This window comes from Sitophilus oryzae, unplaced genomic scaffold, assembly GCF_002938485.1.
Source record: "Sitophilus oryzae breed Bouriz unplaced genomic scaffold, Soryzae_2.0 scaffold_551_pilon_pilon, whole genome shotgun sequence".
NCBI classification, from domain to species: Eukaryota; Metazoa; Arthropoda; class Insecta; order Coleoptera; family Curculionidae; genus Sitophilus; species Sitophilus oryzae.
Genome location: NW_022147142.1, coordinates 1,937,550 through 1,945,424, shown reverse-complemented (window position 1 = coordinate 1,945,424; position 7,875 = coordinate 1,937,550). Strand labels below are relative to the sequence as shown.

General features: G+C 33.8%; 1 pseudogene; it reads right to left on the bottom strand.

The window, feature by feature from the left end:
• Positions 1 to 4,979: 4,979 nt before the first annotated feature.
• Positions 4,980 to 7,281, bottom strand: LOC115887047 (annotated as a pseudogene).
• Positions 7,282 to 7,875: the final 594 nt, after the last annotated feature.

Here is a 7,875-nt window from a genome sequence, read left to right as displayed (position 1 = left end):
CCATTTTTTCCTGAGAAAATAAAATTTTATACAGTCTGACCACTAAGAACGTTTCAAAACAATTACCACTCAATTCTTAAATAAAAATAATTTAGCAGATCAAATAATGACCAGTTACAATCATTTTTTTGCTCTCCTGTAAAATTATATTTTTGGTTTTTAGCGAGTTATCATTCTCATGTACTCAATTGTTGCCGAATCTACCTGAAAGGTCCGTACTTATTATAGAAAATACAGCCTATCATAATGTACCAATAGAAAAGAATATTACAACTGCTTCCAAAAAAGAATAAATATTAAATTGGCTGAGAAAGCACGAGTTGCCAGCTGACCCAAAACTAACGAAACCTGAACTTTAAGTTAGACGAACATGGGCACTGTGTACTACGTCTTCCTCCGTACCATCCAGAACTAAACCCCATCGAAAAGATTTGGGCGTTAAAGAATTGGGTAGCTGCCCACAATACAACCTTTAAGTTGGCTGATACCGAGGAACTCGCTAGGAAAAAAATTGAGGAGATATCGGAACAAGAGTGGCATAACATTTGCCAACGCGTCAAAAAATATGAAAAAGAGCTGATGCAAAAAGAGCACCTCTTTAACGATTCTCTGGATCATTTAATTTTCACGGTAAATACAGGATCATCGGACGAAACTGAAGACAGCGAGGACGAACTAGGATGCTCCCCTCTTGTTTCTGACAATGATTGATTTTTTTAACTGCAAGCCTAGTTACTTGCATATTTATAATACATTTATGTTATAAAAAAACACGAATATTTTTGTAATTTCACCCTATCTTACTAAAATAAAGCAGATATTATGTAATGTGTTCAGTTTCATAATATAGTTGTAATAAATAATACATAATAAGTTTCAATTTTAATCTTTTGTAATTTATTTTTTAATCTAATAAATGTTTTATTGCAAACTGCTTTGATCCATATAATAAAACTTACGCCACTGGTATATCAATCCAGCGGACTGCCGTGCGACGAAAGCAGAAATATTTTAGAGTGAGACAGAACATAACTAGTCAATGACGCTTGTATATATTTCTTAGTTGATTTGATCTATACACACTCTTAATTTAAGGTTTCGTGGATATATCTCCCCTCCGTCCCATAATACTGTTTTCTTTGAGATATGTTTTTCCCACAATATTTATTCTATTTACAACAATATTCCTAATGATTTAAAAACTTTATCAATAAACATATTTAAATATACACTGCAAAAAATCATCCTGAGTGAACACATATTTCTCAGGGAGTGAATTTTTTGAGTGAAATAATTGAGTATATTTTCATCTAAAATAGCAGATTGCATTGTTTTCATTGCGGTAAACAGACAAGTTCAAACTGGTGCGGATTTCATCGTTTTGGCTGCGACTTATCTGCGTATTTATTCGCACGAAAACTTAGTTCGCATTCAGATACGTTTTCAATTATTATATTCAAGAAATTATACAAGAATAAAAGGGACTTCATTTTCTTTTAATAATGATTGTCAATGTATTTTATTGTTAATTATTAAAACATTATTGTAATGAACTTCATCAGTGTTCCGATTGTTAAATTAAATAAGTTAAATATTTAATTGCCATATTGTAAGAGAGTTTTGATCGGTTTTGGTCGCTATAGATTTAATGCGAGAAAACAAACAGTCCGCGCCGATCGCCCTACTCTGCTAGTGCATGCTAAGTGGAGGGGAGCGCCAGTCGAGTACCTTGGCTGCAGCAGTTCAAAGCCACAGTTTGTGGTCGCATGCGAAACAGTGAAGTTGAGCCCGGAGTGCCCCGCCGAGTAACCAGCTGCCAGCCGCCGATCGCCGCCGTACTGCGCTAGGTAAGCACCAGCCGCCGAAGTGATCGAAGGTAGGTCGTATTCTTGTTATGATTACTAGCGTTACTGTACCACCTAGGCGCGTTTTAGGGATAAGGGAGAGCGGAGATTGCCGACCAGGCGAAAGAGGGAATACGGTGCACTAGAGCAGGTGCCGGGAATGACGTCCCGGTAACTAGACAACATAAGGGTGGCCTGACAACTGCTCCGGTGTGGCGTGTCCTTCCGATGTGTAGATAGGGGTTCTAAATTCGTATAATTAATAGAGGTTGCCGACCAGGCGAAAGAAGGAATACGGTGCACTAGAGCAGGTGAACCTTGAAATATATCGCCGGCACAAGCAGTGTACAACCGTGATGATAGGTGGGACAGTAGACGGGACGGTTGGCATAGGACGGTAGGTAAGACGGTATATAGGACGGTAGGTAGGTAGATAGGTGCGGTTATCAGGAGATACTGTTGGTTAATCGGTGTACGGTAGTATCTCATAATTGTGGCGTTCGTCTCGCCTTAAATAGTACTGAAAAAGGGCTTTCGGGACTTCCAAAAGAGAGTTCGGTTAAACTCGGGCAAGCACCAGCCAGGCTTCTCTGTTAAAAATGAGGCAAATAGTTCTTTTAAATTTACACATTTCTTTATACAAAATCTATTCGCTAAATAAATAAGTATTGCAAATTCCTTTACAGTAAAAATGAAGAAACATCTAATATTATTACTGACAAATAAATTAATTATTCATCCATGGGATATTTTATTAATTAATAACAATTAAGAAATCAGCTTAGTCTAATTAATAATTTCTAACTTCATAGCAATGTAACGATAACTAAAAATATATTATTATCTTACTTACATACAGTATAGCCAATAAACAATGAATTTACATTGATATTGTGGTTTAAAAATAGAATAAACAGTTTTATTTTTATATTAGTAATAAATTATAAATTTACATCAACAGTATTTTAAATATTAAAAATAAAAAAGTACTTTTGCCACGGCCGGGAATTGAACTCAGGTCTCTCGCTTCCTAGCTTAAACCTTAACCATTGCTCCACGGAGACCTGATTGTTGAAAGATTAATAACGGTATATAAACGAAGGAAATAAAAAAATAGAACTTCTTTACACATTAAAAAAAAAAGTTTCTTTGATTTGCCACAACTTTTTGTTGAACTTTTTATTTTAATAAGAAATATAACTAATTTCCTATAATTTGGTAAAAAAATTAATTCTGTAACTTAAAACATAAGAAGATAAGGGGGGGGGGTCAATATACAGGGTGAGTTTCCTACGATGTTCTCTATGGGTATCTCGGAAACTACTGGAGATACAGAGTCGGTTAAATGGGGAAAGAATTGCAGTTTTGTGGGGTCATAAATATGCGCCTTTCAGATTTTTGAAAAAGTTCATGGCTTACTAGATATTTCGAAAAATACAAATTTCGGCTATTTTAAAAATTGTCCCTAATTCCATTATAAGCTATTTTAGACAAAAAGTTTTCAGATAAAAGTTGTAGATAATCACATCCTTAATAAGATTGTATCCTCCGCTTTTTTCTAAAGCCTGTCATTTTTGACATATGATACAAACATATGTTTTTTTAAATGGAAACCATAGTTGGCCATGACTTCATAAAAAGCGCCATTTTTAAGCTTTTTAGCGATATAAACTATAATATGTTTTCTTCGAAAAATTACTGAGTTATAGTCAATTCTTATAATTTTTAAACAATTTCACTTAGTTAGCCATGGAAACAAGTTCAATCGCCGTTGCTCTTAGAAATGTGAAGCTGTCACATCCAAACTTTGTAAATTAAAATAAACAAAAATTGTAAATACGAATTTATCAAATGAAGAAAAGCGTGTAGACACGTGCATCAATAGAGTGTTTCCAACATGACTTTCATTATGACCCCCCCTCATAATGAAAAAAATGTTAAAAATTAATTATATCATAATTATGCAAACTCAGGGATAGGAAGAGGTGGACTAATTGCATGGGCCTGCTCGATCACCTCACCTGTCCATTTTAGATTTTTTTATGCGGTATGGTTAACAATAAGGTTTACAAAAGAACTTATGTATTAAGAGAGGCACTCGAAGTGGCGGTACGAGAGAAGTTAATTAAGTCGACCGGTCCTTCCGTGAGAATAAGTAGTAATTCAGTTTTAAAAAGATACAACTCAAAACAATGGCGGATTTTTTGAACATTTCCTAAAATAACTTAAAGTGTATGCAGTGATTTTATTTTTTTAAGTTTTAGTTAGTGTAATGTAAATTCTAAAGAACCGTTTAGTAATATATTCCGATTTTTTATAAGTTATAAATCATAACAGAATAAGAATACCATGCAATCTAAGTGAAATTAGTCAAAAAAGGTAAGAACTGGCTATAACTAAATTTAACTTTTCTAACAAGTCTTGAAAACTGTTCACTAAAAAACGTAACATTCACCGGTCAACGTATCCTCGAAAATGTATGGTCAAGAAAAGTTGAACCAATAATCTTACACGCTTTTCTTCATTTGAAAAAATCATATTTACAATTTTTGTTTATTTTAATTCACAAAGTTTGGATGTGACAGCTTCACATTTATGAGAGCAAAGACGATTAACTTGTTTACATGGCTCATTAAGTGAAATTATTTAAAAATGATAAAAATTGGCTATAACTCGATAATTTTTCGAAGAAAACATATTATAGCTTATATCGCCGAAAAGCTTAAAAAATGGCGCTTTTTATGAAGTCATAGCCAACTATGGTTTCCATTTAAAAAAACATATGTTTTGACATATGTCAGAAATGACAGGCTTTAGAAAAAAACGGAGGACACAATCTCATTAAGGATGTGATTATCTACAACTTTTATCTGAAAACTTTTTGTCTAAAATAGCTTATAATGGAATTAGGGACAATTTTTAAAATAGCCGAAATTTGTTTTTTTCGAAATATCTAGTAAGCCATGAACTTTTTGAAAACTCTGAAAAGCGCATATTTATGACCCCACAAAACTGCAATTCTTTCCCCATTTAACCGACTCTCTATCTCCAGTAGTTTCCGAGATACCCATAGAGAACATCGTAGGAAACTCACCCTGTATATAAAAAAAAACTGAAAGTGTAATTTGTATTATTTTACTGATTATAAAAAAGCTTATTATAAAGCAAACCAAACCAAACCAAACCTGCATTAAAAAATGTAACAAAATTTTCTCGTACAGAAAATGCCAATCTTGCTGCCCTTCTTGGATCATTTTCAATATTTTGAAAAGCTCCAAGTTCAGGTTCTTCTGGATCTAAAAGTTCGATAAATCCATCATCAGATTTTTTTGTTCTTAAGAAATACATGCAGTTTTTACAATGAGAATGCTGGTCTCACTTTTCGTTTCCATTGGTCTGAAGAATAAGCGCCATTTTTTTGCCAATATGCAGAAGGCATTTTCTACCACTCTTCTCGCACGACAGAATCTTACATTATAGTTTTCCTTAAAAATGTCTGTTTTACTTTGTTTGTACGGAAAGGGCCTCAATAAATATGGTTTTAGAGCAAAGGCCTCGTCTCCAATTATGACATGAGGTGAAGGTTTATTTTGTCCTGGGAGTGTTTTTGGTTCAGGTACATTCATTGTATTTACTTCGAATCTTCTTCCCTTGTTGGAAACTTCAAAAATTCCTCCATCACTATTTTTACCAAAACCGCCAATATCAACTGAAATAAACTTATAATCCGGTCCAACAATTGGCAATAATACTAGTGAAAATTTGTTTTAATAGCACCAATAATTAGATCCAGTTTTATTTGGACATTTGATCGTAACGTGCTTGCCATCTATACTCCCAATAAAATTTGGACATTGCCATAAATTTCTAAAGCCTTCCTTAGACTCTTTTCAAATTTCTGTAGTGGTTTCGGGTAAATATATATTTTGCAAATTTGTACATATAGCTTCGCAAACTTCTGTGACTATAGCGCTTACAGTTCAAAAGCCAACTCTAAAACTATGGCCAATCGTATAAAATGTATCTCCGGTGGCCAAATACCTAAAACAACCCAAAGATGTTATTTTTCTTATCAGGAGAAGAGATTAAAAAAAAAGTGGAGAAATCTGCGCGATACTTATGCCAAGTATATTAAAAGCACTAAAACTAAAACGGGAAACTATACAGACAAGTCCCGAGTTCGATATACAAGGTACTATTTTATTTTACAATTTTTGAGACAACAGTTTAATATCTCTGTAAATTATTACTATTTATCCCATATATTATAGTCAAAATTACCTTTCAGTTAACGTTATAAGTTTCAATTTGATTCAAACAGTATATTTTTACTTTGTTATGATATTTTATATGAAAATTATTAACACGTATTCATTCTTGAAGGTTTTTGTACACAACATGTTTCGAAACATCATCGTATTGATACATACATAAATTTCATCTGTTTTTATATTAAGTAGCATAGTTCGAAGAATACAGTTACTAAATTCGAATTTATTTAAAATAACTTACAGTTTTATTGGGATCATTGAAACTAACTGGTACTTGTGTTCGTTTTTTAAATAAATGTTTAATGTATGATAGTTATCTCTGACTTCTATTCTTGATGAACATAATAGACCCTTATTGCTGTTGATTACTTTATTCTAGCTATTTTGTGACGAAATATTTTTCATTTTGGTTTCTTAGTTTACCTCTTTCATAAGCAAAGTAAGTGGCGCCCTTTTTACTGTCTTTGACATATCTATACAAATACTTAACATCAATATTAAAATCTTTGCAGCCAAAATATTATCATTTTTTATTTTTCTCTATTATTTTTTTTTAAGTCCCCGCAAGCCAGAAGCCTTACCTACAACCCAGCTTTCCTCTAACCCTGAGCAACGGATACTTTTTTCATTCTGTTTGGGTAGTAACAGAAAAAGTCGTCACAAGATCCATATGAGGATGCTGGAGAGTATGGATCGGATCAGGACTATGTACCAAGTGAAAATTTCACATGTGGAAAGTAATCAAGCCGATTTAGGGCCGCTGCACACATGCCTCTGTTTACCGTGCGGTGTCTGTCCGGCGACGCAATTGCGTTTCCTTAATTGATGCACAGTTTCGTGCGGCAATTCTACGAGTATCCAATCGTTATTTCGCTTGGTTCGACGTTGGAAGTTTTTGAAGAAGATGGAAGTGTACAGACGAAAACGTATAGTTTGTGCTTGCCTTTTATACAAAATGTTAATTTTAAAGAAGAAAAGACAGTATTGGGTACATCCTTTTACGGAATTGCGTCTCACAAGAGGCAGATTTGTAATGGCTTTTGACGACTTAAGACAAAATCCTGAAATTTTTTTTATTACTTCCGAATGAGCATCGCTTTTGATGAGCTTGCAGCAAAAATTTCTGATCGGATAAAGTCGCAAGATACACCGATGAGACGCTCCATTCCTCCACTGGAAATGTTGGCTGTAACGTTAAGGTAAGTTACCTACTTGAAAATGAAATTTTTCAGTGCCAGTAAAATGTGAACAGAACTATATGGTCACTGTCAGCACTCTTAACATATTGCGTTTTCTTATCATAAAGACTATATTGTTCTTCTCACACAAATTATCTACTTATTTCGTAAAATTATTCTGACTACTCATTATCATGTTCACACGCGCTCTATTTAGAAGTAACGAATTTAAAATGTTAGTGTTTTTTGTTTTTTATACAACCTAAAAAAAGTGAGACATTTTTTGGTAAAATCTATTTATTATAAAATAAATTACAAAATAATTTATTTTTGTATATTCGAGTATATATCGAAGGCTGGATCATGCTGCGATTCCGATGAGGTTGATAGGGCAGGTGATACGGGAGGCATATGGGCATGAGGGTTGAACATTGGATGTACATTGTTTGGTACAGTTGCCGGACGGTGCGAAGGGGAAGGGTGAGGAGCTTGTACAAAATGTTGGTGTGAAGGATATGTCTGAGATGTTGAAGGATAGGGGGGCATATTTAATGAGGGTTGTAAAGGAACAGTGTATGTAAC